At 43.6% G+C, this 21119-nt stretch overlaps 1 protein-coding gene across 11 annotated transcripts in view; it reads left to right on the top strand.

The window, feature by feature from the left end:
• Window positions 1-21119, top strand: part of TSNARE1 (t-SNARE domain containing 1) — a 448830-nt gene that overhangs the window by 26178 nt on the left and 401533 nt on the right. For 7 of the 11 annotated variants that reach the window (XM_064398995.1, XM_064398901.1, XM_064398939.1 and 4 more), the window contains one exon: window positions 18216-18266. The exons of 2 other annotated variants lie outside the window; for them this stretch is intronic. The gene's annotated coding sequence lies outside the window, so the exon portion shown is untranslated. Of the gene's footprint in view, window positions 1-338; window positions 390-18215; window positions 18267-21119 lie in introns of all 11 variants that reach the window. 2 more of the 11 variants (XM_064398930.1, XM_064398985.1) reach the window with 2 other exon arrangements.

The following is a 21119-nucleotide window of genomic DNA, read 5'->3' as shown; positions in this document are numbered from 1 at the left end:
CCTCACCACTCTCACAGGGAGGAATTTCTTCCTAATAATGAATATAAACCCACTCTGCTTCAATTTAGTTAATTTCCCCTGTGTCCTATCACTTCATGCCCTTGTGAAAATTCCCTCTCCACCCTTCCTGTAAGCCCCTTTTAGGTATTGGAAGAGGCTCTAAGGTCTCCTGGAGCCTTCTCTTCTCCAGACTGATCAGCCCCAACTGTCTCAGTCTGTCTTCATAGGAGAAGTGCTCCTGCCTTTAATATTTCCCTTGATTTTCAGGTTGTTAGTTATGATTTAGGATTTTTTAAATTTATTTTTTTCCCCTCTGATTTGTTTAATCTTTCCAACAGCTTCAAGTTACAGGAGCAGCTGAAAAGGCAGGGAAATGGGACCAGTAAAAGGCAAGTTCAGCACAGGCCTCTGATGATTCTTGTATCACTGTCATTCTTTGTGGTGATCATCACCACGTTGCTGGGAAAGGCTGAAAAAGTGGCATCTGTCACTCCACAGCCATGGGGCCATTTTGTTTAAACATAAAAGAAAATTATAGGATGAGTGTCTGGAGGCAATGCCATGGGAACAAGTAGTAAAGACTTTTCTCTCAGCTCTCTTTCCTGGAGGGCAATGTCAAGAAATGCTTCTCCTGTGGCTTCTGCATCCCTTGTGACACAGCATCTCTCTTGACTTTTGGTAGCCTATTTGTGGAAGTATTCAGAGAACATATTCTCCTACATATTCTCCCATCTGTCTTTTTCCCAAACTCACTGGCCTTGGTGAATGCTTAAGAATAGATGTGCTTTCTGCGTTATGTTGAGAAGGCAGTTAAGAATTTATTTTTTGACCTTTCTGTGTTTAGATGATAATATTTTTAGTATCTTCTATGATGGCTGCTTCTGAGTTTATTTGGACTCTCTTTTCCCTTTCAAATGCAGAGGAGAAAACTTGATCAGTGTCTTAATCCAAAAGATATTTTGGGTTGTTCTGCCACCTGGGCCAGACTGTGCAAGAGCCCTTTTCATGGCTCTGAATTGTTTTTTTACATTGTTCATAAAACTCTTTTTTGGGAATGGATGAACTATGCTTGTAGCATTTACCAGTTCCCAAGAATGTGCAGTTGGTTGGCTGTACAGACCCTGAATAAACATGCAAAAAAAGGGAGCCCAAAATATCATCCTCCCATCAAAAAAGTGTGAAACGGGAAGGAAGGAATTGTTTTTCCATGTAAACTTTTAATTTTTTTTAATTGGCTTCCCCACTGCATCAGTGTCTTTTTCTTCTGTTTGCCACTTACCTCATCTTAAGCTTGCAGGCAGATGACTCTGGATGGTCTTTTCTAAGGAAAAGGGATAATACAGGCGAGAAACTCTCAAAGGATCTTAAGACTGTGAGACATGGAAAAAGCTTTCTATAAAATGACATCTGTTGGGGATGTGATGTATCTCTTGAATTCAGTGTAATTAGACCCCGCTCAGCTGTGTAACTTTTGACATGGATTGGCATCTGCTTCTCTGAAGGCTTAATGGTGCCTTTAATTATAAGTAGTCTAGGAATTGCCTGGAGAGCCACAGGCTTCATTTAGTTCAAGAATCTCTCTTTTGGATGGTGATCAGTAATAATGTGCTGAAAAGAAGAGCAAGCAGTGTCCTTATATGCAAATGTGGTGATGAATCCTCCCTGGGTTTCTCCTGATGGTAAATCATTAAGTCTTGGCTTCAGCATTTCATGTTGCAACTTAGTTATGACAACTTTGGCTGGTCTCATTATGTGCTTCCCTGTGCCTTTGGATCCTGGAGTTCCTGGCCTCTAAAACCTGTGCTATATGACAATTATTAAAAAAAACAAAATCACTTATCTCTTGAGTATTTCCTGACTTCTTTTTTTTTTCTCGAGGGAGATTTCCTGGGTTGTTTTTTTTCCTAGTATGTTGTAGGAAGCTGAGAGATTCTTCTCTAAACTGTTCATTGTTGATGCTTTTTCTGCTGTGTTTGGTGCCAGTTTCCAAATCAAACTCACTCCTTCAGTGTGTCTCCTTTCTTCTCCTCAGTCTCCATGGGGCAAGAAGCATTGCAGGTCTTCATCTCTCAACATTTTCTGAGATGCTTCTCTGTTAAAAATACTAAGAATCAAATTAAACTGCACCATCATTTTTACCTTACGATTTTCATAGAATTCTGCAGTGATTTGGGTTGGGAGGGACCTAAGGATCACCTCTTTCCAAAGCCCCTACACCTTCCAGGTTGCTCCAAGCTCCATCCAACCTGGCCTTGGACACTTCCAGGGATGGGACAGCCACAGCTTCCCTGGGCAACCTGTGCCAGGGCCTCACCACCCTCTGAGTAGTGAATTTTATGTTATAGTGATCTATAATAATACTATTTTTCCTTAAAATAATCTTGATATTATTTTGTCTTCTTTCCTATACATCCCATTGCTCACCTGAAAGGATTAGCTTTTGACAGAGTTTCCTTTTGAGGTTCCAGTGGTGACATCCAGTTCCATTCATTGGCTTCAGCTTCTGTCAGCAGTGTGCCTGCTGCAACACTTCCTCTCCATCTTTGTTTCATATTTATTTGGCCTGGTGTACATAATTCTAATCCATATTGAAGTAAAATTTCTGAATAAGATAATAGAATCAACTTGCATGCTCAAGGAGGCAGCGAGTTGGAATTTTGAGGACCGTGAGCTGCTGTGAGGGACTTCAGGTGTGATCCCCCTTCTTTGCCCACCAGTTGATGTCCCCCATGGTCACAGAGTCACAGAGTGCTTTGGGTTGGAAGGCACCTTAAAGACAATCCAGATCCAAACCCCTGCCATGGGCAGGGACACCTCCCACCAGACCAGGTTGCTTATCCTGGTTTTGTTCATTTGTGTGGTCAGGCTCAGACAGTGACTACAGCAGTCCCAAAGGACTTGAAGAAGTTCCTGGAGACCTGTGATCCTTCCATGGTCAGTGGAGCACCTTTGGGTGGCTCTGGTCCCTTGGCTGTAGAGCTGGATTCATAGGAACAACACTTCAGTTATGTGGGTGAAATTGGCTTTTTCTCCCTTCCCTGTTCCCTAACACATTCAGGGAGTTCAAATTGAATCCATGTTAGTGTTTACCATTTTCAGATGTGCTCAACTCAGCACTCTGGCTGCTGTTCATACCCCTGCAAGCCTCTTCTTGCACATCCCAATCCTTTGAACGATCGGAAAATCTTTGACAAAGTATTTAATTAGCTGTGTTACAGCCTCGCTGCCTGGGCTGGGCAATATTTGTGATTCTGCTTGTGTTTGCTTCCTGCCTAAGTCATGACTGGAGAAAAGGCAGCTGTGATTCCCAGTCAAAGCTCACTGGACCTGGGATCCCTCTGAGCTCATGCATCACCCAGGGAGCTGTTTTGAGCTTTCATCTCTTGCTGTTCATGGTGGTTTTTCCACATTAGAGAAACTAAGGTGAAATTTTTCTACCCCTGGAAGCGCTAAAATCGAAGCTGAGGCATTAACTGCATTCCAAGTTACGACTCAGAGCAGGTTGCCATTATTTTAAATCCTGTGTATTTAATTCCTTTGCAGAAACATCCCCTTGGTACAATAATTCCCAGCCCAGATCCTGCCTGCAAGGTGCAACATCAACTGCTAAGGTCATCTTTCCACTTTGGGACAAATATTGGGATTGTCACCTGAAGGATCCTCCTTGTTTCTTTGGTACCTTTTACTTTTTTTTTTTTTTAATCCAGACTCCTGGCATCTTTGCAAGGAAGGGAGGTATTGAGAGAAAATAATTTACAGGGCTTTGTGGCATGGTGCCATTTTGTTACAGTGTAATCACGCTTGAAATATTCAATAGAACATCGTTCTGGAGTTAATGGGAGAGATTGTTGTTGGATTATATCCCATGTGATTTTTCTTTCTGTGTGTGGAGAGTTTTCTTGCTGCAAATGAGATAAATAAAGGATTATATCTACATTTTTAATAGCTGGTATCAGAAGTGAAGTGCTTCCAATAAAGTGTTCCTATATTTTCTTCCCACGTAAGACTGTTTTACAAGCTTACGTCCTTCTATTTTTTTACCCTCTTTAAATAATCTTAAAATCAGGTTAGAAATTGTTTCCCTTTGCCCAAACTCTGGATAAAACATCCCTTCACAAAAATAGCAGAGTGATGTTGCATTTTATTTGTTGTAGAAAGATGAACAATGAGTTGGAGGTGAACAGAGGAGTGAAAGTTCCTTGAGAAGATGGGAATTGCTTTTTCTCTTTTCTTATGTTGTGGTGGTTGTTTTCAGATCTGCAGCAGTGACCTGGTGATGCTGGGCAGGTGCTGGAGGGACAGCAGAGAGAGGGCTGTGAGAGCATCAGCAGAGCATTTCTGGGTGTCAGGAGGCTGCAGCATTTATCTTCCCATCAAAGCAGGGCTGAGAGAAATTTGGGCCCTTTAGAGAACCATTTCAGGTCATTTTCAGTATCAGTCTGGAAAAATCAAAACATCCTTCCATGCTGGTGATATAAAATAAAGGCAATTCGAGGCAGCTTGAATCTCTCTGTTTTCCTCAGAGGCTTTCAGGACATATTAGGACCCCAGGATGCTTTAGGTTGGAAGAGACCTTCAAGACCATCCAGTTCCAACCCCTTGTCATGTGCAGGGTCAGGACCAGCTTACTCAAAGCCCTGCCCAACCCATTCTGTTTTAAAAACTGGTGATCTTCATGTTTTTTTTTTGGAGATGTGTGTACAGCACCCACTGCCCTGTTACTCTTAGATTTAGTATTGGCAGCAGTTTCTTCTTCAGTGTGTTGTTCCTTGTCCTATTTTGTAGGGAAGAAAGTATTCTTGACAGTCACAAAGGACACTGGAGAAGATAAAATGTTATTGTATGGTAATTCCTGTACTCCAAAGTTACAAGGAACCTTTGATCAGTCCTCTGCATGATTATCTTAATATCATGAAGGCTGATAATGTAAATGGAGATTTCAAGCTTGACCTGATTCATAAATAGGATAAGTTAAAATGATGAACGTGATTGAGTTATTTGCTGCAGCTGCTTCCAGGGCTGGATTGATTTGAATTTCTGCTGACAAGGAGTTGAGACCTCTGGGAAGGACATCCCTGAGTTTATTAGCAGAGTGCTGGGGAAGGAGGAGTTGTTGGGAATGTGGAGAGTGGGTTGGCTGGACTCTGAAGCCTTGGGCTGATAGTGAAGTCTTTTGCAATAATTTGGTCTGGTTTTAGCAACCTGATACAATAATTTGAATGGAATGGTGTGTTCCTGGTACTGCCAGTGCAGTCAGTGCATCTCAGTGATGGTTCTTATTTTGCCTGGTACAGTGGGCTCCTGACTGTTGTTGATTTGGAGTTTGGGCATTTAAACAAATTCTGACTTGTTGATCAGGGGTTCTGTTTGGGTTATTTGTATGTTCTGCTAAAAGCTTGTAATGGCAAAAGATTCTCTGTTCCTTGATGAGATTTTTTGTTTCAGAAGCTGTGAAATCAGTGGGGTGCAGGACCCAGGCCAGATCTGTGCTTTGAAAATATCTCTTCTTCAGCATCAGTTGCTTATCTGAATGTCAGACTCAAATCAGTTTTCTTCCTCTCTCTTAAGATTTCACCTGTGTACAACCTCCATCAGAGTTTAAATTGGGTCTGAAACCTTTGACATGCAGAAATTTCTGGTTGTGGATCTGTCTATAGGGTTTCTTGCCTCCTGGCTCTTGATGAAGGAGCATCTCAGTGGTGTCATTGTAGCACTTCCCACTAAAGACTTGAGGCAAAAAAATCCTGGAGTTCAGCCTGGAGAAGGGAAAGCTCCAGGGAGAGCTTAGAGTCCCTTGCTGAGCCTAAAGGGGCTCCAAGAAAGCTGGAAAAGGGCTTTGGGCAAGACACAGAGACATGAGACAATGGCTTTAAACTGGCAGAGGACAGACTTAGATGGGATATTGAGAAGGAATTCTTCCCACATATCTCATCTACCAACTCTCCTTCACTTAACCTGCAAAGATTTAAGGTATTTAATGGCTGGAGGCTTTGGCAGCATGAATTGAAAGCCTTTTATAGATCAGTGTTTGGTGGTCTTCACCTCACTGTGTAAAGGTAAAAAGTGACTGTGTCTCCTTCTGCTGCTGTTTCAGGGCTCTGTCCTTGTGTTAAATCCTCCTTCCAGTGTTTCCTCTGTAAATCCTGCAGGTTGTAACAGTCTCCTAAATCTTGCAGATTGCTGTAGAAAATATCTTCTGTGTTTACTTGTTTGTTAGTTTTAAGAGAGTAATTTGTATTTGACCAGCTTTACATAACTGTGTGTGCATAGATATATATACACACATAATACTTCATTCCTTCCACAAATCCCTGTATATTATATATATTTCTTTTTAATTCTAAAGAGCTGGGTAAACTTCTTCAACCTGTTGTGAAGTGCTGCCTTATTTTTATGTGAGTCAAGATCTCAGTGCACAGCAGATGACCCCACAGAGGGACTGCAATACCTGTTCCCATTTCTGCACCTCATTTTTACAGCACCTGAGATCATCTCATTGTCTTTAACTTCTCCCACATCTCAGCAAACCTGGTGTTGGCAAATGCAGCAACTCAGCTGATGTGCAGTGATTTGAAAAAAAAAAAAAGAAAAAAGGTTTTCCTGGTGCTTTAGCTTTGGGAAAGGGATTTTAGTGCATCTCCATTTCTACAGGATCTGAATTACAGCCCCCTTTTATATTTTGCTTTTTTCTCTATATTTCTCTCCAGCACTGATGCTTTTTATGGAACTTTTTAAAAACAAAAATAGTGATATTTTTTTCCTTACTCAAAAATCAGTGTCTGATGCTGGAAAGAGCTTTTACAAATACTGCGCAGTGCTGCTGCTGGGAACAGCCTCCCATAGCAACCTTCAGCTTGAAAGCTAAAATCACATCACCCCATACGACAGCTTTATTATTAGATTGGCATGGGAACCCTTTGGAAGGGGTCTAGATGGCAGCAAAAAAGTTCCTCTAGATTCTGTATTTAGGAGGATTTCTAATTTATTTTAGATTTTGTGGGGGTTTTTGTTACTTTTCAGTTTTGCTTTTGTTTGTGGATTTTTTTTTTCCTGGTTTAAATTTTCTTTTTCTCGGATTGGATAAATGTTAGAAAAGTGAGAGACACCATTCTAGGGAAGGTAGAAGATCTCTGCCATGGGGAATGACACATGATCATGGCTGTCACCAAAGCAATTTCACAGAAAAACAGAATCATAGAATAATTTGGATTGGAAGGGACTTTAAAGATCAACTCATTCCAACTCCTGCCATGGACAGGAACACCTTACACTATCCCAGGGTGCTCCAAGCCTGGTCCAACCTGGCCTTGAACACTTCCAAGGATGGGGCAGCCACAGCTTCTCTGGGCAGCCTCTGCCAGGGCCTCACCACCCTCCCAGAGAAGAATTTCTTCCCCAATATCTATTTTGTCTTAATATTTATTACAAATTTTCTACTTTTGCACAGGGACAATATGGGAGTCCTTGCTGGAAAGCTGGCAGCAGTGGATTTGGGATCAGGTTGTGCTTTTTTGGGATTTGTGTTTACTGCAGAAACGCGTGTGCCCTTCCTGTTGTTCAGCCACTTTGCAGACTCATGTCACATCTCTGTGCTGGCTTTGCTTCCTCAAAACTTATGGTGAGAGGACTCAAAGGACCTGGAGAGCCAGGGGAAACTCCTGACAGTAGCTGGGACACCAAATCAGGATATTCCAGATCCAGTCTGAGATAAGACTGATGATGGGACAGTTTGTCTCCTGAGCTTTTCATTAAGCTTGGTATCTCTGATCTGATGGATTGGAAAGACTCTTCCTCTCCACTGGAAATGCAGATTGGGTGGAGCTTGGAGCAACCTGGCTTAGTAAAAGGTGTCCTGCCCACAACAGGAGACTTGGAACTAGATGATCTTTAATGTCCCTTCCCACACAAACCCTTCTGTGTTTCTGTGATTCTCAGGAAAACAATTTCAGGATGATTGGACATGTGTGGCTCACTCTGAGCTGGAGGCTGCTGGGGCTTCTCTGGCTGCCAGGGTGAGAGCCATAAAATGCCTTTAATTGTTGATGATACCAACTGGTAGGATCTCCCCTGATCATATTTCAGGGAAAGCCACATCCACACTTCTGAGCCACCAGGTCCATGAGAGGAGCAGAATCGCTCCTGCTTCAGGTTTCTCATCCCAAGCTCTTCTGGGGAGGAAGAAATCTCAGTGGAGGAGAGGGGGTGGTTTTCCATGCTGGCTGAGAGCGAGGAGTGCCAGGCTTAGACCCTGGGAAAGCTCTGGTGATAGAGAAAAGGGTTTGGGGTCCATGTGAGGAGTTGTCTCTCTTTATCTGTGATTCCTTCAAAAGCTTTTCAAGCCTTTCTAACAGGCTTTGTGAGTGTCTCCATCCTTCATTTAAATCCTATTTCTTCCCATCCCTTTGCACTTCATAGAGAAGCAAGAAGTGACTCATTACACAGCCTACGAGGAAGCCTTAATGAATAAATGCATTTAAGAAAAAGAAGAAAAGAAAAAAATAGAGTTCTGTCTGGGGCAGACTGGTGCTTTTGCTGTCTTGAACTCTGAAATAATAAGTTAGGCTGCTTCTTTTTATTTGCTTTTAATTAATTGAGTCACTTTTGTGCTGTTGTTAAGACTAATAGGACTTTGTTGGGACTAGAGCTGTGGGTTTGTGGGTTGCTTTTTCTATTTTGGGGTTTATTTGGTCTTAATTTGCTTGAAACATCAAGAGCAAAATTTGCAAATCTCCCAACCTTCTTTCTTTTCACTTTCCCATCTCCTTCAAAACTTGTTGCTGGCAGCATTGCATGGGGAGAGGAGCAGTGAAGTGCCCTGTGGTGCTTTCTGCTCATCTCTGGCACTAATTGGGGCACAACAGTGTTTTTTGAGGCACCTGCAGTGTTTTGGAGGTTGGTGGGCTCCCCTTGCCTTGCAGAGGAACTGTGCTTTCCTGCCAAGTCCCTGAAACAATTCTGTTTATTTACCTTTCTTCCTTGACTGCTGCTCTGATAGAAAGAACCTTGGTGACACTTTTTGCTTTTTCTCCAGCAATAAAATCACCTCACAGACCTGCAGTTCTAAAGCTAGAACTTGTGCATCCCCTTTATTGCTTTTAAATGTTCTGTTCAGGTTGGAATTTCTGCTCAGGACTTCTGAACAGGGCAGGACACAATGTACATAGATATTTATAGATGTCCTACATTGCATTAATTAAAAATAAAGATTAAAAAAATATAAAATTTATGTAATTCATTAAAGGCATGCATTTTGGAGCACATGGGAACAACAGGGGTATTTGTCTGGGTCTGGTGGTTGTAACTGGGAATTGCACTTGGTTTTATTTTAAAGGTGGTGAAAATTGTCCCTGTCCACGCCAGAGGGGCTGGAGCAAAATGATCTTTAAGGTCCTTTCCAACCTAAATGATTCCATGATTCCACAATTCTGTGATTTTTCATTTTGAAGACTGCTCTTGAATTCAAAAGCTCATTAGGGCTCCTCTTCTCCATAAGCTCTAAGTCTGGGCTGTTTTTCTTTTTTTTTCCTATTGTTTAAATACAGCAAAGCAGTGTTTCCAAAGGAAGGGAAGAGGGTGAGAAAGAAGTGTGGGTGCTCCTCGGAGATCGAGCTGATCCATTTTTGTCTTGTTATATATCATTTTAACTTAATGCTGTTATATTATTTCAGCTGTGCTTGGTTTTCAGATTGGGTGCAGATATGAAGTTGCTATAACAACATGATGATTCATACAACGAGAGCAACAATCTGCCTGGATTTATTTTTCTATCATGACGACTTAGATGTTTTTGATGGGGATTTCTGCCTATTTTCAGACAGGCCACGCCGTTCTCTCTCTGATTTCTGTTGGATTACTTGGCCTTGAGGTGGTAACACCTGAGCTTGTGCAACAGACCCAGAGGTCTTAAAGCACTGCCCAAAGGTCAGGGCAGTGGTGGAAGATTTAGGGTGGGAGATGGAGGCACGGAGGTGTGGGGGGATGATCCTGGCAGCTTCAGCCTGTCAGGTGTGCAAACACAGCACCTGGCACCTCGTACCTGTGCTCAGGTGGTTTTCCATCTCACTTCTTGCAGTGGCAGAGCTGCTAAATGAATGATTCTGAGAGCCTCCTGATCCTGTTGTTTAGAAAGAGAAGCACAAATTAAGATGTTTTGAATTTCTCCTAGAAACATCTTGTCAGTGTTTCTGTTGCCACCTAAAGGTTCTCTAGAATCACTGGGGAGTTCAGGGGTAGATCCAAAAATCATTGATGGAATCACAGAATGGTTTGGGCTGGAAGGGACCTTAAAGATCATCCAGTTCCACCCCCTGCTGTGGACAGGGACACCTTCCACTATCCCAGGTTGCTCCAAGCCCTGTTCAACCTGGCCTTGGGCACTTCCAGGGATGGGGCAACCACAGCTTCTCTGGACAACCTGTGCTGGGGCCTCACCATCCTCATGGTAGAGAATTTCTTCCTAAATATAATCCAAATCTTTCTGCTTTCAGCTTAAAGCCATTTCCCCTTGTCCTATTACTCCATGCCCTTGTTCAAAGTCTCTCTCCAGCTCTCTTAAAGCTCCACTAGGATTGAAAGGGTGCTCTAAGTTCTTCCTAGAGCCTTCTCCAGGCTGAACATCATTAGTTCTCTCATTTTGTCTTCACACCAGAGATGCTTCAGAAGATTTAATTAATAAATCACTTTCTTTTAAAAATTTTTTAATTGCAGTCTGCAATAACAGAAATGCTTTATTTGGGTCTTTTAATAGAAAAAAAAAAGAGAAATACCTAGAATTAGGGATGATGGATTTTTCTGTGAAAGATGACAAATTATATAGAAATATCTACTTTTCTGCTGATTTCTTGTTGCTTCTCCTTTGAAAGAGCAGTCGTGATGGGAAGTGTTTCAAGTACCTCCAGACACTTTGTCAGCTTCTCAATTCTGAACCTTGAACAACGGAAATAAAAGCTTTGAGCTTCCAGAAGCCTCACACTGAGAACTTTCTCCTTTTCTCTCTCCTCTCTCTCTTGTGTCCTGATGTTGGGAGTTTCAGCTAAGACAGAGAATCACAGAATCGTGGAATGGTTTGGGTGGAAAGGGACCTTAAAGATCATCTTATTCTGACCCTAATGCCATGAGCAGGGACACCTTCCATTACCCCAGGTTGCTCCAAGCCCTGTGCAACCTGGCCCTGAACACTTCAAGGGATGGGGAGTCCTCAGCCTCTCTGTGCAACCACAATTACAGTAAAGAATTTCTTTTTAATATGTGATCTAAACCTGCCTTCCTTCATTTACTTCCTGCTTTATTTACATCTGTAAATAGAGCAATGTGCCCTGGCAACTTTCTTGGAGTTTTGGTTTTCTCCAGTTTTAAAGATGAGATTTTAAAAATATTAATTCCTAATTTGTATTTTCTTGATAACAAATACAGGTTTACTTGATTATTTTTTTGCAATTTTTTCCCACTTGTAGAGCTGTAGCAGGGCTTGATGCCTGTTAGAAAAGGCTCTTCCTCCTTGCACTGTCCCGTGCTGATCTGAAAACCATTCAGAAATGAAAACAGGCTTTTGTCCAGCCTGCCTGTTGAGCTGGTGTCTCTTTATTTCCCCTGACAACTGGAATGCAGTTGATCCTGTAAAATGTCTGAGCTTTCTGTCCTGCCTAATTGTGTTAAGCTGCATTTGCATCCTAAAGAGAGCGGCTGGGAGAGGATGTTGAAGCCTTATATACATTTTTAAACTCATAAATGCCATCAGTGAAGTCTGAAACATCAGATAAGTGACTCTGAAGGCCTTGCTGAAATGCACTGATGCCTTTATGAGTTGTCTTCCCCTGCACGGGGTCTCCAGATCCTACACGTGTTGCTGTCAGCTGTATTAGGGATAAGGAGGAACCATAACTGTGAAAACAGCCCTGGGGGCTGTAAATATCTGCACACCATCAAGTGAATTTTGCTGTTTTGCAGAGGATCACATTCTTGTTCCTATGGCAAGACTTTTGTTGCAGTTCAAGAAGCTGTTTTCAGACCTCTCTTCCTGTGTCAGAGGAGCCATCTCTTCTCCTGGTGTTTCTGAGCATGTGTCCTGCCAATCCTCACCCCACCTTTTCAGCAATTAAATATTTGGGCACCGCAATAAAAATTCAGTAAAAGTGGAGACAATGGAAAATATCTTCCAGTCAATCACAGCTTTTTCTGGAGGTCTGTTCCAGAAGTTTAAAGCATGTGCAGAAGTCAAGTCAGCATGGTAGATGAGATATTGTGGGCATCACTAAGGGTTGCTGCTTTCACTTTGCTCCTGGGCGTGGTTTTTATCTCTTGACCACACTGATCATCCTGACCTGATCTGACACAGCCTCTTCCACGCAGAATGTTGTAGATTTCTCCTCTTGAGACCTCCACTGCACATGGATTGAGAACTTTCATGTTTGGCTTGATGGTTTCTTGGAGGAAAGCTCTTTCTCATCACAGCCCTGTAATTTTAACCTCTGGCTCTTGGTGCTGTTGCTTCTTTTCTTGCCTGCATTTTCTTCTGGGCACGTGACAGAGCTCTGATACCCATGGCCTGGGATGAAAGACAGTGTCTCACCCAGCTCCTTGTGTGCATGTGAGCATTTCTGTGATGGGTAGAAGATGATTCTCCCTCTGAGTCATGCAATTGCTGTTCCCTTCTCTAAGAAATCTGGTAAAATCAGTAGAAGTAAGGGGAGGGAAGAAATGGAAAGTGTCTCTGCATTTCAAGAGAAAAAGCAACAGCTCCCCCAGCGTGGTTGTTTTGGCAGCAATCTGCATCTCAACCTCATCTTTAATCCCAAAATTGCCATCAAGGGCAGGCAGCTGTGTTTGCTCTCCCAAAAGGTGTCTGAGAGGGTGTTGGTTTTCTTGCTGTGGTCCTGATGGTGTGATGAGCCATGAAGGAAATGTCAGCCACATACTTGAGGAAAAGAAAAATAATTTTGGGTTTACAACAAGACCTTGGGAATGTCTTGACTTGCCATGTTGGTGCCTTGCTGCTGAACAGGGTTTTCACAGTGATTTCAGGGCTGTGAGTCAGTGTCTGTCCCTCTGATGGAACTGCTCATCTGAGCTGGAGTTGCAGTGTAAGACCAGCTGCAGCTCAGATATCAGGGTTTTGCCCTGGTCTAGTAGTTCAGTGTCAGGTCTTTGCCCCAAATCTCTCTGTTGATGCTGCATTGAGGGTGGAGATGTTTCCCCAGGTGATTCAGATGGAGAGCCATTAATCTGATCAGGGGACTGGTGGAGCTATGGAGACAGGCTGAGGGGGTTGGGGTAGTTCAGCCTGAAGACAAGAAGGCTTCAGAAAAAGCTGAGAGCCCCTTCCAGTGCTTAAAAGGATTCCAAGAGAGCTGGAGAGGGAGTTTGGACAAGGGCATGGAGTGGTGCAGCAAGAGGGAATGGCTTCAGACTTAAAACAGGGCGTGTTTATATTAGATATTAAGAAAAAATTCTTCTCTGTGAGGGTGGGGACACTGGAACATGTTGCCCAAAACCACTCTGGATTTCCATCACTGGAAGTGTTCAAGGCCAGATTGGACAGGGCTTGAGCAGCCTGGTCTGGTGTCCCTGCCCATGGCAGGGGCTTGGACCAAGATGTTCTTTAAGGTCCCTTCCAACCCAAACTATTCTGTGATTTTGTGATTCTCAGAAGCTTTTTCTCCTTAGGGATGCCCAGCATCCTGAGGTGTCATTGTGTTGTCATTCCTGAACTTTGTGTTTGCTCCCACCTGTCCCCTGAGGTTTTTGCAGAGGTTGAATGAATTTTCTTATGGTTTCTGTTTTCTTTACTTCTCTCATGTCAATGTGATGGCAAAACCATAACACTCATGAGCTCTTCAACAATTTTTCCTGAGAAAACCTCATGGTTTCCTTTTCCTTCTCCAAAATATCTGGAAACCACCATTCCCCTGGTTCTCTCATAGCCATTTATATTGGAGGGTGATTATCAGCCCTGTGGATGGAAGAAGGTGCTCTCAAAACAGCTTTGCTGTGTCTCAGGCAGGGGCAGGTCTGCTGGGTGGTGGGGCTGGAACCTGCTCCAAAGCCTGGTAGCAGCTGGAAATTCAGTTTTCCATTAATCCCTTCAGCTGTTGGAGTCTCTTGATGTGACACAGGGAAGTTTTTTGCCTGGTGGATTTCAAGAGTGAGGCGAGGGCGGGTGTACATTTTAATTTTAGCTCTGCATGATGGAAGATGCTTGTGAGCCCATCTTATTGATTTCAAAACTCTTCAGGATTGTGCTTATTTTGCTGTAATAGTGCAGTGGGTTGGGTGGGGAATAAGCAAGCAAAGCAGGAATTTGGGGAATGGTAAAACCAACCATGCAGACATGAGTTAGTCTGCACAGCCTCTCAGTAACCCCCTGCACATCTTCCTTGACCCTTTTCATAGCCCTAGGAAAAAGGTTTTGACCCTGAAGGATCTTTTCCTGCTCTGTCTTTTGGGTGGGAGTTACTGGATTGGAAGGACTCCAGTTGTGCAGTTTCCACTGGTCCCATCTGCTCATTCATCCTCCAGGAGAAGTGGGGTGGATGTCATGCCAGCAGGAATTGTCATTAGCTATCTTCATGTCTAGAGCCTGGGCATGGCAGAGGGGAGGGCATGGAGAATTCCCAAAAAGGAGCTGAGTAATGGAAGGTGATGGCTCCAGCTGGAGCAGAGGCATCTCCACAAAAAGGCTGCTCTTTCTCCTCTGAAATTTCCTTGCAGCTGAGCTTTGACAGAATTAAAATTTCAGGTGACCTTCCTGTGAAAGCCTTTGGTTGCTCAAAAAAGGGGAGCTGGTTGCAATTCAGGGATGCCATTTTGGGCTGGGAGGAGGAATGGTGCAGGACCAGGGGTATGGATGCGAGGTGGCTCAGCAGCAGGGAGTGAGAAAACTTGGATTCATCTCTCCATATCAAAAATATTGGTACAACAGAGGTGTTCAGGGCAGGGTTTTTGTTGATTTGGCTTGGTACTGTCCTGGTTTCCACCCCAGAGGCTCTTTAGATGTTTGGAATACTGGGTACATCACAGTTGTGATGGAGTTTGTGGATATTCCTGGAGAACCCAGGAGAACCCAGCAGGGAAATTCCTCCAGACAGCAGCTGATTGTACATTGTACAAGTGAGATGCAATCTGTGCCTCCACCTCACGAGTTGTGTTGTTGCTATTTTTATTTTTTTTTTTTTAATAAATACTGTGTTTGTGCACTTGGATGACATTTCCCATTCAAAAATGGAGGGGAGGAAGGAATGTGTCACCCACATCCAAGGTGCCAGGCACATAACTCAGGAGAATTACTCATAAAGCCACAACCTCATTATCCAGCTATGAAGGATTTCTGCCACCAATTTCCTCAGTCTGGCCACAATCCTGAAATTAATCTCACCTAAACAGTCAGGAGTGTTTCCTCTCTCAGCACAGGCAGAAATCATTTTGTCCCATGGTTGAATGCTTCAAACAAATATGAAAACAGGCAACCCCCCCCCCCCAAAAGCCCAAAGTGTAATAATTAATCTGGTGCATTTGGGGTGTTAGAAAGGGATGCTCCCATCCCTGTTCCGAGCAGACGATGGAGTGCACAGCATAGGTGGAGCAAATTGAGGAAAACTCAAAGCACCACCTGGGAAGCTGAGGTGGTTTCCCCCTTGTAAACACCTCAGGAGAAAGGATAACTTCCTCTTTGGGGAGCAGATGGGATCTGGAATTTCAGTGTCCTTGTGGGCACTGGTAGGATGAGCTGAGTTTTGGATCTTCTGGAGTACCCACTGCTGTATTTCTTTTTCCTGCTGGAATCACCTGGATTTTGGCTACTCTGAGCAATATCCTGCAGGAAACAAGGACAGTGAGCCTGTGATGGTTAAAATCCAGACCTAAATGCATCTCTTGCATGCTTCCCATCATTTCCTTCCTAATATTTTTTTTTTCTGGAGCAGAAAAGAATTGCCTGTGAAGTCAAAGTCACAAATTCCCAGCTCTCAGCCCATGGTTGTTTTTGGTTTGGTTTTTTTGGTTTTGTTTTTTTTTTTTTGGTTTGTTTGTTTGTTTTTAGTTTTGTTTTTGTTTTGGTTTTGTTTTTTGGGAGTTTTTTGGTTGGTTTTGGTTTTTTTGGGGTTTTTTTGTGTTTTTTTTTGGGGGGTTGGTTTTTTTTATTTTTTTAAATTTTTTTAATTTTTCTTTATTTTTCTTTTTGTTGTTGTTGTTGTTTTTTGGGTTTGTGGTTTGTTTGTTTGTTTGTTTGGGGTTTTTTTGGTGTTTTTGGGGTTTTGTTTTTGTTTTTGTTTTTTTTTCTTTTGTTTTTTTCTAAAGAAACAGGGTGAAGGAAAGGGGCTCTGGGAACTCCACGAGAAAAAGCATCCTTATTACCAGAGGTATGACAGTGTGGCTCAACAAGAAGCTGGAACCAGGCTGTCCTGATCAGACAAGGGGACTGGCAGGCTGCACATCACCATGTCCTGCCCACTCTTCCCAAGCAGCAAGTGACAGAACAAGAGGAAATGGTCTCAGTTTGCACTAGGGAGGTTTAGATTTGATATAAGGAAAAATTTCCTTACTGAAATGTTTTCCTAGCATTGGAAGAGGCTACCCAGGGACATGGTTGAGTCACCATTCCTGGCGGTTTTTAAAGATGTGTGGATGTGACACTTGGGGACATGGGTTAGTGTGGCCTTGGCAGTACTTAGTAGTTGGACTAATGGATCTGAAAGGTCTTTTCTAACCTAAATTATTCTGTATCTCTGGGAAGCTGAGAGAATTTCTTCTGTCAGCTGCTGGCTGGTGGCTTTAAAAAGTTTGTGTTTTGCCTTTTATCTTGCCTAAGGACATAGAAATGCTGCTGGGCATGTCCCAAGAGTGGCACACTGAAGGATGAGGTGGATTAGCACTCATCTGCTGGTGGAGACCACAGCAAAGAAGAAGGGAAGGAGTGGGAGGACTGGGCTGAGTTGCCCCGTGGTGATTTCCATAGGTTAAACGGGCAGGTCAGTGGGAATTACATCCTCCAAATGTAACAACTCCATAAGATCAATGTTTACAGAACCCCTCACACAACTGGATCCAAATCTTGATTAAACCTCGAGGCTGGTTGTCCCCAGCCTGCTCAGTAACACACACTCACTAGTTGCACTGCCTTTTGATGTTTCTCACTCCGAGCAACAAGAAGCTGCTGCTCTGGGAGGGGAAAATCCTCGTTCACAGTGTGTAATTGGCTTGGTGTGTTTGCACAGAGGTCACCAAGGGCTGGGATTGCTGCTCTGCTCCTGTGGGCAGATATAAATCATTGCTGCAATTTTTTCTCTCTGGGGAAATTGCATCCTTTTTTTTTTTTTTTTTTTTGGATTTCTTTTTTAACTGAGCTTTCTGTAGAGTGCATGCATGTAGGAAGTATATGGCATTTGTATGGGAAGTATTTATAAATGCAAAAGGATTTTTAAAGTGTTCAGCCCACAGTGACCAGAGCTGAAGGCAGTGTGTGAAGGGCTTCCTCACTGGTGTTAATTGAGCAAAGCAAGTAGGAGTATTAATTAAAAGGCCTTTTGTGAGCTCTTGTGAGCTGCCTGGTGCTCGTCTAATGCAGGACCTGCCCCTTGGGGTTCTACCACTGCTTTTTCCTGGCAGCAAAATTGGCTGCTTTTGTAACCAGGAGGTGTTGTTTCTAGAATAAAAGCTAAAATTGGAAATTCTTGGAAGGTAGGAGTGTGTGTACGTGTTTGAAGGCCAGCAGGAGAGAGAAACAAGCAGCTGCTGAGAAATGCCAAGACCTTGATTCAGCAGGGTTCTCCCTCTTCTCTCAAATCTGACACAGTGAAATGCTTAACTGGATTCTGGCCAGGATGTTCCTCCCACAGCAGGTTTGGGATCTTAAAGAATACTGGACACTTAAACAAGTGATTCTCCTTTTCCGTTAAAGGTTTTAAATTGCTATTTATTATTTTTGCAGGTGTTCTGCAAACAATTACAACCCCCTACTTTTGTACTGTTGCTAATCTGGAAATATTGAAACATTCTAGGAATTTTAAAGATTCATATCAACTTTCTTTGGAAAAGGAGGTGCTGTTCCTCATGCCCAGCAGTGATGTTTTTGAGGAATCAGCAGCTGTTTTTGTACCAGAGGCTGCAGGATGTGCCTGGATATCAGAGCTCTTGGTGTGCTGATGGTTGCCATGTCCTTAACCATGACAGTGAAATAGATTTTTGTCCCCAGTACTTATAAGTTGTCTTGCTTTTTCTTCCAGATTAGAAGAAAGTCTTGTGTGCCCAGGAGAGCAGGACTTGGGAAGCAGCTGGTAAGAGCATCTCTTCAGGAGAGGGTCACCTGAACGTGGAATTAGGGGCTCAGGCAGATGCAAATAAAATTTTTCCCTTGAGAAACTTTTTTTCCCCTGTGACTTTCATTTTATAGGAGTTTCACTCCCTTTTGGACTGAGTTGCCAAATGGGAGAGCTGGTTTATGGAAGTTTTTGCTGGTGACCTGGGGAAGGAGTGCTTTATCTTCACCCATATGGAAAGCAAGAGCTGTCTCAGAGCTTTGGCCATATTTTCATGTTCTCCCTGTGTTCTTATTGTGCTGATCCTTTGCTGGTTCCATGTCTTTGATCTCTAAAGCAAACCATGCACAGGAATAAAATAAATGTGGACAATGCAGTGCTTTGAAACCTGGTGCTTAAGGATGCCAGGCAGAATTTGAACCATGGAATAGTTTGGGTTGGAAGCAACTTTTGAAGGTCATCAAATCCAACTCCCCTTCTATGAGCTATGAGATGTCCAATGATGGGAAATCTCCAACTTCATCTGGTTGCTCAGAGCCTCATCCCACCTGACCTTGAATCTTTCCAGACATGGGGCACCTGCCACCTCTGTGGGCAACATTTTTGTGTCTTACCACAATCTTTTACCTCCCCTGAACCCTTACCCTCTTTCAGTTTGAAACCATTACCTTGAAACCACAGGCTCTCAGGTTTTCTGCTTTTGGGATGACCCGAGAGTCTCTTTTTCCCAGCCCGCTGGCTGAAGAAAGAGTTGGAATTCTTTGGCTCTGGTCACAAGGTTGTTTATTATCTGTTATCTAAAATGTTTTCTCTCAGACCCGCAGAGGTCTGATCTGCAGGTCTGTCAAGGGCACGGTGCCCGCCCCTGGGCTGGTGTCTACATTTTATACTACGAGTTACATATACTTTATTTATCATTATTTTCCAATGCCTATTGTCTGTGTTAGACTGTCTACTTCTACTTTAGGCCAATCTAAATGTGCCACCATCACCAAGAAGATGGAGGCTAAGAAGAAGAAGAAGGAAGAAGCACAGGACAATACTCATGTCCCTCCATCTCACCTCCTAGACCCCCTGTAATAAAATCCCCAAAACTCCATTTCTCACACGGTGATTAATTCATTATTGCTCTACTTAAACTTCTGTGGCTTGTGATTCTTCATACAAGGTTGGTAATTTGCTCCATGGGTTAAGATCGAAATCCCAAGTGTCTTTGGCTTCCTGCCAGGAGCACGTGTCACCCAGGGCACCCAGAGGGGTTCTGACAGCAGGCCCTACTAAACAGTCCATCCCCAAATTCCCTGAAATCACTAAGAACTCTGTTGTTCTCTAGGTCTTCAAGTTTAACTTCATGTTCCTCATCTTGGAAACTCCTGCCAGGGTTGTAAAGCCTTGCTGGTCTCCTGGGCAGTGTGAAAAGCAAGCAGGGGAGTGCTGGTCTGTATTACACTGGTGAGATGTTCATGTGTCCCTTGTGATCTCCTCCCAGGGAAATTGCTTCTTGCTCCAGCAGCAGATCCAGCTGTGGCAGATCCATTTGTGGGCAGCACAGCCACAGTTAAGTTCCACTGGCTTTTTATGTGATTATTGTGTCCCTCCCACCTGTTTACTTCCCCTTGGAGGCATAGGGAGATTTATGAGATTTCTCCTTGGTGAATCTGGAGACTGAAACAGATACATCCCCTGCAAGGTTCGTGTTTGGGGAGGGAGCTGTGCTTTGTGTAATTTTCCTGTCCCCTGTGGCAGCACTGGTGCTGAATCAGTGTGATGGGTGTCCCCTTTGATACAGGTGATGTTTCCCTAAATACCAGTGCTCATTCCCCTGGATCTCCTCCCAGAAGATCTGAGCACAGAGCTTTAGTGGTGTTACTGCTGTCCTGAATAGTCCCCAGGCACCACATCTGGCTGGAGAGAGAGAACACAAATTGTCCTCCCTCTGGACTGAAAACCAGAGGATTTGGCTTTCAGTACCAGCTAGTCATGCCTTAAAACAAATTTTGCCAAAGGCATCTTTTCTCAGTTTTACGGCTTTCCCTTCCCATCTCTTACTTTCATGTGCAGTTTCTTCTGTGTGGCAGAAAGGAGCAGGTACATGGGAATATGACCTCTGGGAGCAACCTGGGCCAATGGGTTAGGAAGCTGTGGTCAGCCAGGTGATGGAGCAGATTGTTTCAGCAGTGAGGGGGGAAATAACTGTTGTGGCATCTCTGTGTCTGTGACCAGTCTTGCTCTTGCTGGACCTGGAGTCCCGCGGTGCAGGGCATTGGTGGTGGTGGAGTGAATTGTAAAGAACACCAAGTGTGATGGATGTGAAAGTCCTGTGGTGCTTTGGGAGCTGCACTCATGGTGTCAGCCAAGCTGGGCTCAGGATCTCTCTCCCCAGTTGTCATGGTGGTTCTTGGCTGTACTGACAACATTTTAGCCCCTGTAAATTTGTTGACCAGTCCAGTCCTGTCACTGTCCCTGTGTTGTATTTGTGCTCTTGCACAGTTGTTGATTGCCCTCTCCCCACCCCATTTGTACCAGGGCTCTCCCTGTCTATCTGCTTCATGATGAAAAAAGTGGATGGAAGCCCTTTGGTGAGAGTCACACACTGTAAGTTGGGTGTGGAATGCTCTTGAAAATCTCACTGTTTGTTAGCCACATGTGGTGCTTTGGGAGCAAAGCTATAGAAGGCTCTCATTGCAGCAGAGAGTCCAAATCTCTCCCTGCTCAGATTTGTTCTTTTTCACCTCCTTACACCCTGGAAGTCCAAGCAGTGGAGTAGTTTTTAGCTTTTTCATGCTCTGTGCTGAGTGAGTGAGCGCTGGTGAAGGCACTTTTGCTGGAAGGGCTGCACAGGGCTCAAGGACAAGGTGCTCCCTGGCCCCA

Source organism: Passer domesticus, chromosome 1 (genome assembly GCF_036417665.1).
Source record: "Passer domesticus isolate bPasDom1 chromosome 1, bPasDom1.hap1, whole genome shotgun sequence".
In the NCBI taxonomy this organism is placed as follows: domain Eukaryota; kingdom Metazoa; phylum Chordata; class Aves; order Passeriformes; family Passeridae; genus Passer; species Passer domesticus.
Note: the sequence above shows the minus strand (reverse complement) of the source record. Positions and strands in the feature narration are given on the sequence as shown.